Genomic DNA, 8,676 nt, shown 5'->3' on the forward strand with positions numbered 1-8,676 from the left:
GCAGAACCCGCTTAAACCCCGCTTAATCCCCGCTTAATCTCCTTATCCGTTTATATGTGTTTATATACATATATATCTCCCAAGGGTTTTTCCCTCCTAGGACTTTTTATTTTTTTTTCCTCGGCTCAACAACCCGGGGTTTTTGTTTTTTTTTCTCCTAGGGGGTTTTTTACCCCGGGGAGGTAGCCTGCTTGGGCTTAATTTAGCTTTTATGCTATTGTGTATTATGTTGTGCTATCTGTCATTTTTCTGTGCTTTTACTGCTTCTATTAATGTAAAGCTGCTTTGAAACAATTGAGTATTGTGAAAAGCGCTATATAAATAAAATTGAATTGAAATTGAATTAAAGTAAATATAAGTTTATTTGCAATACCAAATATTTTATGGTATATTCTTTCAAAACCATTGTCATTGTTAATTATTAATTTTGCCAAACTGTTGTTGCATCATTACGGTGTGCAACACACCTTAACCTACTGTGTGACGGACAAGTAGGTCCTCCTGACACACAATTTAAAATCCCCTGGTGTACCGAATGTTGTATTGTAATTAAAGTTGCATCTAAGTCTTGTGTAACAGTCTCCATTATTTGTGATTATATTCATAGTGTCACATGGTACTTTCAGCACTACTACATCCCAGTGTTTTTAATGCTTTCATTTTTAGGGTTATTATAAATTCATTCATTTTTAAAGAATTCCTTCTTTATGTATAACATGCAAAGTCTAAAATGTAAAGTGTCATGATCAGCTCTGGGTCTTGTGCAGTGATTAAATGAGCAGGTAGTAAATGTCATAGCTTTGCAGTATATTGGTTAAGTTCTGGATGTAATGAACATTCAGCACATAGGTTTCATAAATTTAATTGGGTAAACAAACTTGTCGAAACAATTCATGCTGTGATGCTGGATAATACCTGGTCAAATGAATACATGTATAATGTGTTTTAACATTGTATATTTCATCTATATAGATATATGTTAAAGAACGGTGCAGAGACTGCTGCCCATTATTGGTTACAGTGTATTTGTTAAAATGTTGCCAGTAAGATTATTTCTGTGTACAAGGTACTTTGAGTACCTTTATGTGTCTTATTCTGCACTTAAAACATGAACGCAATTTATATGCAGGCGTCTCGTCAGAACTGCAAAATATGCAAGTGAAACTGGACTAAACGCAAATAAGGGTATGATTTCATGTTATATTACACGTGATATGAGGTAGGGTATATAATAATTATATTTTATGAATGCAAATTAAATGCAAAACTCTTAAAAAACTGGCTAATTATATGCAGCTGAGGGTTTTTTTTCAATCTTTTTGTTTGTGTTCAATACAATTAAAGAAGAAATGAGTGTAAACAATGAAATGAGTTGAGCATTTCGGTCAGCTGATTCGTCTGCGTTTGCTCGGATTCAAGATCTCCAGAAGATGTATGCAGCTCGTAAAAATTTCGAATGTTTCAAGACATCGCCAAGACGTCTTGCAGAGATATTGCAGACGTCTTACTTTTCAATGTTCGCGGCCGATCTACAGAAGATGAAGCGATATTTAGCAGACGTCTCCGCGACGTACGTGTGCTATCTGGGACTCTGTTGGTACTATTTTCCACGCAACAATTCCTTGGCATTTTGAATTACAGACACCGCTACTAGCATACAACACAATGCACGTCTCTTCTTTCTGCCTCTCGGTTGCGCGCACAACCAGTTAGTGACGTCGTCGTGCAACCCGTCTATTGGTGGGTTAGCAGCAAGTGGGTGGAGCTTTACCCGCAAGTGGGCTGTACAAACTTCCAGAGGATTTTGATTGGTTTATTTATATCACTTGTAGCAGCTATTGGTTTATGCTCCACAGTTGGTGGCGCTAATGTGTAAGTTTTGTTGCGATCGATCAGAAAACAAAGAAACCCGCTTTCACATGTTAGCGTGTCGTTGAAATGAAGGTGTAAGCTTGCTTTACAGTTTTTAGTTTTGTAAAAAAGCATTATAAGTTCTGAAGAAGACCATTTTATAATGCCGTTTGTACGCTGTTTTTAGTCTTGATGTATTAAAAAAGATAAGGGTAAAGTGTATACAGATAAAACAAACACTTTTGCAAACAATTCTGAGTGACTTGTACATGATTTTATTAATTGAAAAAATAATTTAAATGTAATATATGTGTAACACGTTCAGAAAAACATTAGTCTGCTATTTAAAAAAATGCAGTAAATATGGATGGTAACTTTATTTTACATTAGCCACATGTTTTTCATGTATTTACACATTCACTTCACTAAGTCCAGTTGCATCACATTTTAATATGTTCATTTACTTGATATTGATATATTGAGCTTCAGAAATGTGTTTGAATAAGGCCTACAGCCTGATGAATTTAAAACGCCATCACTTTAAGTGTAAAAAAAGGTGTAAAACGTGACCTCATCATTGACAGTGAGTGGTATTGGACACACACAATAATAACAAAGCTGTAAGAAATCAGACCATGATGAGGAACGTGATATTTGATCGTTTATTTTTATTACTGTCACTACTTCCTGTCATTCTCATTCACCGCCGTCCCATTTGCGGCGTAAACTCCTCCTACTTGCACATTTCTGAAATCCCTCCCACTTGCAGCGTTAGCTCCTCCCACTTGCAGTCTCCGGGCTGCAGCGATACATACATGGAGTTTCCCCTCTTGTTCTTCTAGATACTTATTGCTACAGAGCTTTGACGTCTCTGTCACAACGAAACCCTCCCGTTTTATAGCAACTTCCAATTGCCGTCTCATGCCTGCATCACTGGGAAACCTTCAAATGTGAAGAAAAAACAGCGAGAGATCATGAGAGAGAGTACCAGTTCCTGCTGAACATTGACATAATATTATAAATAATAACGTAAAATAACCAAAATGATTGTGAAAATGAATCTTACTTGTGAAATGCAATCCCATGTGATCTGGAATCAATACTGCGCCGGTTATTGCAACCGTAAACTGCATAGTATGGCTTTCTTTCCGTTAACTCCCATTGACTCTGGTGCTAGCGTACAGCGAGGAGACCCATCCAATATGGCGACGCTTGATGCGTTCCAGCACGTCATGAGGTGTCTACGTATATAGAGTGCCGAAGTCATGACGTCACTTTGTAGGCCAACCCGGAAGTTAGCGGCGCATGGGTTCCCTCGATCGAAAAGCCATTCATTTTTCCCATAGACTTTTGGAAAGTCGCAAAAAATAAGATCTGTGTTCAACAAAGAGTTATGAACCTTACACGTTTTGTCTATGAAGATAATCTTTATAAGTTAAACGAAAATGTATACATTTTGAAGCCTAAATAAAGCCGTCAGATATAAAATGCTAACGGTATGCTATAAACGGACTACAGCGCACCGGTCGCGGATCAACATCATCATCATGCTTCCTCAAACTTTATTTAAAAAACACGCTCGCTCATTATGATCTGTGCTGTTTATGGACACTTATCCACTTTTTCATGAGAAATATTGCCCATTCGTTATTTCCAAAAATGTTAGAAATTTTGTTTACGCGTGCCTCTGAGATTTTTTGTTAATGTTTTATTTATTTATTAGTTTATTATTTCGTTAGTTTATATAAACCTTAATATTATTTTCTTTGTGATTAAGGTTATTATGCATGATCATTGTGCCCCAAATAAACTTTAAAGATTATCTTTCACTGTATTATGTTTGATTGTATGTTTGCATACCATTTGCTAATTCGCCAGAAAAAAAAACATCTCAGAAGCCGCAGCTATTGCCCTATCAATTTCCAATGTTATGTACTTTTTCTTACTTAGACGATAGAAAACCATAGATCGAGGAGAGAGAACCACTATAAATCTGGACATAACAGTGCAGCTTAGATGCTGGTTTACTTACCGGTATTGTAAGGGCCAGCATGAGGGACAAGGTTTATCAAGTCTCATTAAGTAAAACTATGGAGAGATAGAGGAGTTAAATAAAGTGTTCTATGTATTTATAAGATAACTAAACAATCTCTGAACAAACAGAACACAGTTAAATTCCAAACATTTAATATAATAGTTATATATAATTATATATGTTGAATTTAAAGAGAATTGTCCAATAGCATCAATGCTTAAATACAATATATTATAATTAAACCATACATGTTCCCTAAATAAACCATATATACTAATTTTGTTCACATTTTCTATATATTTTTACCTGGTAATCCACAAGCCCCAATGTGAGAGTCTGTGTAGTAAATTTTATCTCACATTACTGTGAGCTGACTGTTGTATAGTTACAATAGTATACAATAGTTTAACATTTAATTTTTGGTATTTGTTAGACAAGTGACTTACAGTGCATTCAAGCTATAGATATCAGCGTGTTCTCTGGGAATTAAACAAAAGTTAACAAAATGCTCCAATCACTGATCCACAGAAACATTGCAGCAAGTTTTGTAGTAAACATCTTTATTTTCATAAAATAAGTAAACTGAAAACAAACTATATACTATATAATTCACATGACAAGTCTCTACAGGGAAAGAATGTATTTTTGCAACACAATGTGAATGCCCACATGGAAAATGCAAGTGCAAGTGTGTATAGTTGTGGCGAATTTTAATCAAGGTCCTCAAGGATGATTTCTTTGGGTCTCCTCCATCCAGCAAAGTACGTAATGGAATCCTCAAAATGAGCAACATATTCACACACAGCACTGAAAGTATCTCTATCTGGCAATCCTGTCTCCATTCGAATCACACTTTCACTCATCTGAAAGGCTGAATAGCTGTCATGACAGTTACTCGGTTGCCTTTGGAGTTAGTCTTTGAGAAGCTGAATCTCTGTTATGGAATGCTCTAACTCAATCTCAAGCTGGATTCTTCCCAGCAAGCAATTTTGCGGCTAATAGACGTCTAGTAGCCGTCTAAACACCCCCCTGACGTCTAGGCTAAAACAAGGCTACTTTTGGGCTGTCAGTGAAAATCTAGTAGACGTCTATCATAGCCCAAGAATAGACTAGTCATCAAATAGACGGCTACTAAACGTCTACATATATACATCTAATAGACGGTGAATGTGGGTCTAGGCTAATAAAAGGCTACTTTTGGGCTGTCAGTGAAAATCTAGTAGACGTCTATCATAGCCCAAGAATAGACTAGCCGTTAAATAGACGGCTATTAAATGACTACACGTGTGTGTCTAATAAACAACAAAAGAATGGCTAAAGAAATCTTTTTAATCCATTAAAAAAGGTTCTCATAAACATGTAATCATGCAATTTATTACAAAAAAATATTGTTAATACAATAGAAATTCAGATAAGACAAAATGAAGAAAAACTACTTTTAACAAAAAGAATAAAAACAGTAACAAAATAAAAGCATAAATAACAAAATACAATTTTAAAAATGAAATAACATCTAAACATTAACAAACTATCTTCAGTTCACTTCAACTTATTAATTGGACTAATTTCTATACACCACGTCCTCCCTGGTGCCTGTTTGAAATCCCCCCATTGCATCCTTCACTTCCAGTTCTGTTGCTGCTGGGAAGTTGTTCAACACAGCATCTGCAAAATATGAAAAGAATGCATGAGACAAGTATTTTTGCTTTATGTTAAATGTGATAGTCATTCTCTTTGGAAAAAGTCATATATAAATATTGACAGGTCAACAACAGTAATCATATCGTTCTCATTACTACAAACACAAGTGCATGTTTCTCTGCGTGTGTTTAATTACATTTTGGAACTAGCAAAAGAGGCTTAAAGGCAGAGTATCTGATTTTGATCCAGAAACATTTTAGTTATGCTGGTTGAAAGTCTCCACAAGTCTTGATAGCAATCACTATGTTAAGTTGTCTAAATGTGTATTTTTATATATTTGTGTCATCTGTAAAATGCGTAGGACCAAAAAACGTTCAACAAATCATTGAACCCCGACCCAATGCAATATTTGGACATGGGCCAGTTACCGGTTTAAAGGTATACCGAGATTTTCAGAGTCAAGGTTTTAAAAACCACAAAAAATTTCTGTGATACCGTTTTCAATGTATGAAGTGTGTTTACACAAAGTGAATTAAATCATGTAATTGAATTCATGTTAACATTTACAATTGAAAGAATATTATCATTTAAAGGCTTTATTTTTACCTGGCATAAATGTTGTTTGTTGCTTAAAAATAAAATGTATTGTGTCCAGTTGAAAAGTTGATGTTTTAATACGCAGACATTTGAAAATAACACATTTTAGTGTCACAATGGCAATACCGCAACACCGTGGTATTTTTGCTTACGGTTATCATACTGCCAGAATCTCATTCCGGCCCATGCCTAATTGGACGCATAAAATTTTTGCCCCTCTTCTGTGAACGTGTTTTGCATGCCACTTCACACCCTGTTAACGCTCTTTAAAAATAGGGAGAATCAAATAAACTTTCCTGCTGAATTGACACAGGAGCTACAAAACGAAAGACATTTTGAAACAACAACAAAAAAAAAAACATCTGGATGAGCAAAGAGCAAAATCCCAAATAAACATTGGTAACTTCACTGCTTTTCTGCAAGATGGAAACAGCTACAGGTCTGAAAGGGTCGTTGCAGTGTTTCTTTTGGAAAGGTAGGTATGCAGTGTGATTTTATTTTGATGGATTCAGATTGTATTTTATTGAAACGTGTTGCTTAGTTTGTGTTTCTTTACGAATTAGTGTAATGATATTTATCTTTTCAAATTTCTAATCGTGCTGTATTTAATTCGGATTAAAAACGGTTGTTTATGTTGGTTATTTTGGTAATGTTATTCACTTTGTCAGTCTTACTGGTTAATGAGATAGGAGTGTGCTCCTCTGGTTGGTGCGTGTAGGCTAAAGTTAGTATTTTTCAAAATCAAATACCCTGCCCTTTAAGATGCCAAGCATAAAATATTCACAATACAATCTTATGGACATAAAACCTGTAAAATGTCTAAAAATAAAACATCTAAACAATATTGTATGGGTGAGTTAACTGTTGTATCGGCAAAGAGTAATTTAATCTGGGGCTTTTAATATTTAGAAAATATTAAGGCTGTACCAGACTGTTGTCAATTACTCCTCACATAGCCTAATGTCATATTAAAAGTATTATTTTGTGAAACACCATTCAGCCTAAAACTACATACAAACACACTTACCTTTAATAACTGAGAACTGATGTTTTTTTTTCAAATGCTTGCTTCTGCAGTGGACCACCACCATTCATGGTGAACTTTGAAATTAATGAATTTTAGTGAACTCTAAAATACAAAAGACAATGTCGTTAACAGTTGCAGACTGACATATTTTCTGATTTTTTTGTGACCACATGAAAGACTGTGTTGACACCACAATGTCTGATTAATATTGCATGTTTATAGAATTTACCTGTCCAGCATTCTTCCGGCACGGTCTCTCAAGTTTCTCCCTCCAGTTTCGCACAGCTTTGACACTTGAATAGCACATGCCTATGTCGGTAATTGTACAGTATTGTATGCTTCAGTGTACAAGTGTTTACCAACCTTAAAGGTTAATGCCCACTGAGCTGCAAGTTTGCCCTCACTAACACAATAAAACTCTTTTTTCCAACAAACTGAAGGCCTGTAAGTTAAATCCATATGGAAAAATAGCTTTCCCCCCACAATCTATCTCTGTATGCATAATTGTAAAGCACAACTGCCTACATTACTGTAAGCAACACAGTAATAACTTAGCTAATTACTGCTGTTACTAAAAAGCAGCCTACAAATCACTCATGTTAATCTTCAGTGTAACGTTACATAGACTCATTTACCTCCACTATTTTATTACATTGCAGGTTGTAAGTTACTGTTTAGGTTTTATAAAACATGGGTTACTTACTCTAACGTTAAGTTACCCGCAAGAATGTCGCGATTCCAACAACAAATAAAGTAAATTTTAAACACATGTAAAATAAAATAATAAAAACACTTACAAGATCAAACGAGTGTGGCAGATTGCATTCCTCCTGGCTTCTCGCTGATGTTGTTGATTTTCAAACAGCGGAAGTCTTTCTCGCGAGATTTGGCCTCGTGTTTGTGTACTGCAGCTGCCATCTAGCGGTTCGGAGTTGTAACTGGATTTTGTTTATCTTTGAAATACGGTCAAATAATGAATGTTATGCGTGACAGCAGATATTCAGATAAGATAAATAAAACCAAACATATTGAATTCACTGGCGTCTTTGCATGCCTGATGAAATATCATACATCTTGCAAATTATTTTGGCAAAAACAAAATTTTATTAAATTCAAGGTTATTCTGAGCTAAACATGGTTTGTTCGTAGTCGGTCTATTTATGAGCTAAATAGTGGCTATGTACGACGGTGCATAAAACACTTTAAAGAAAATAAACAAACCTTGTAATCGCTGTTAACTTTGCTTACACAATGAAATACCATACATCTCACAAGTTATTTGGCAAAAACCACATAATTAAATTAATGGTTATTTCTGGGCTAAACGTGGGTTATGCGTAGTCGGTCTATTTGTAAGCTAAATAGTGGCTAAGTACAGACGGTGCATAAAACACTTAAAAAAAAATTAAACAAAATACCGTAATCGCTTTGAATTTTGTTTACATGATTAATATCATACATCTCACAAATAATTTTGGAAAAACAACATGTAATTAAATTCATGGTTATTTGTGGGCTAAACGTG

At 35.1% G+C, this 8,676-nt stretch overlaps 1 long non-coding RNA gene across 1 annotated transcript; it reads right to left on the bottom strand.

Moving 5' to 3' along the window:
* Window positions 1–4,429: 4,429 nt before the first annotated feature.
* On the bottom strand, window positions 4,430–7,971 carry LOC129434177 (uncharacterized). The gene is made up of 3 exons (XR_012367858.1): window positions 7,381–7,971; window positions 7,152–7,253; window positions 4,430–5,551 (listed from the first exon to the last, which is right to left on the bottom strand). It is a non-coding gene; the product is annotated as an uncharacterized lncRNA (long non-coding RNA).
* Window positions 7,972–8,676: the final 705 nt, after the last annotated feature.

This window comes from Misgurnus anguillicaudatus, chromosome 3 (assembly GCF_027580225.2).
Source record: "Misgurnus anguillicaudatus chromosome 3, ASM2758022v2, whole genome shotgun sequence".
In the NCBI taxonomy this organism is placed as follows: Eukaryota; Metazoa; Chordata; class Actinopteri; order Cypriniformes; family Cobitidae; genus Misgurnus; species Misgurnus anguillicaudatus.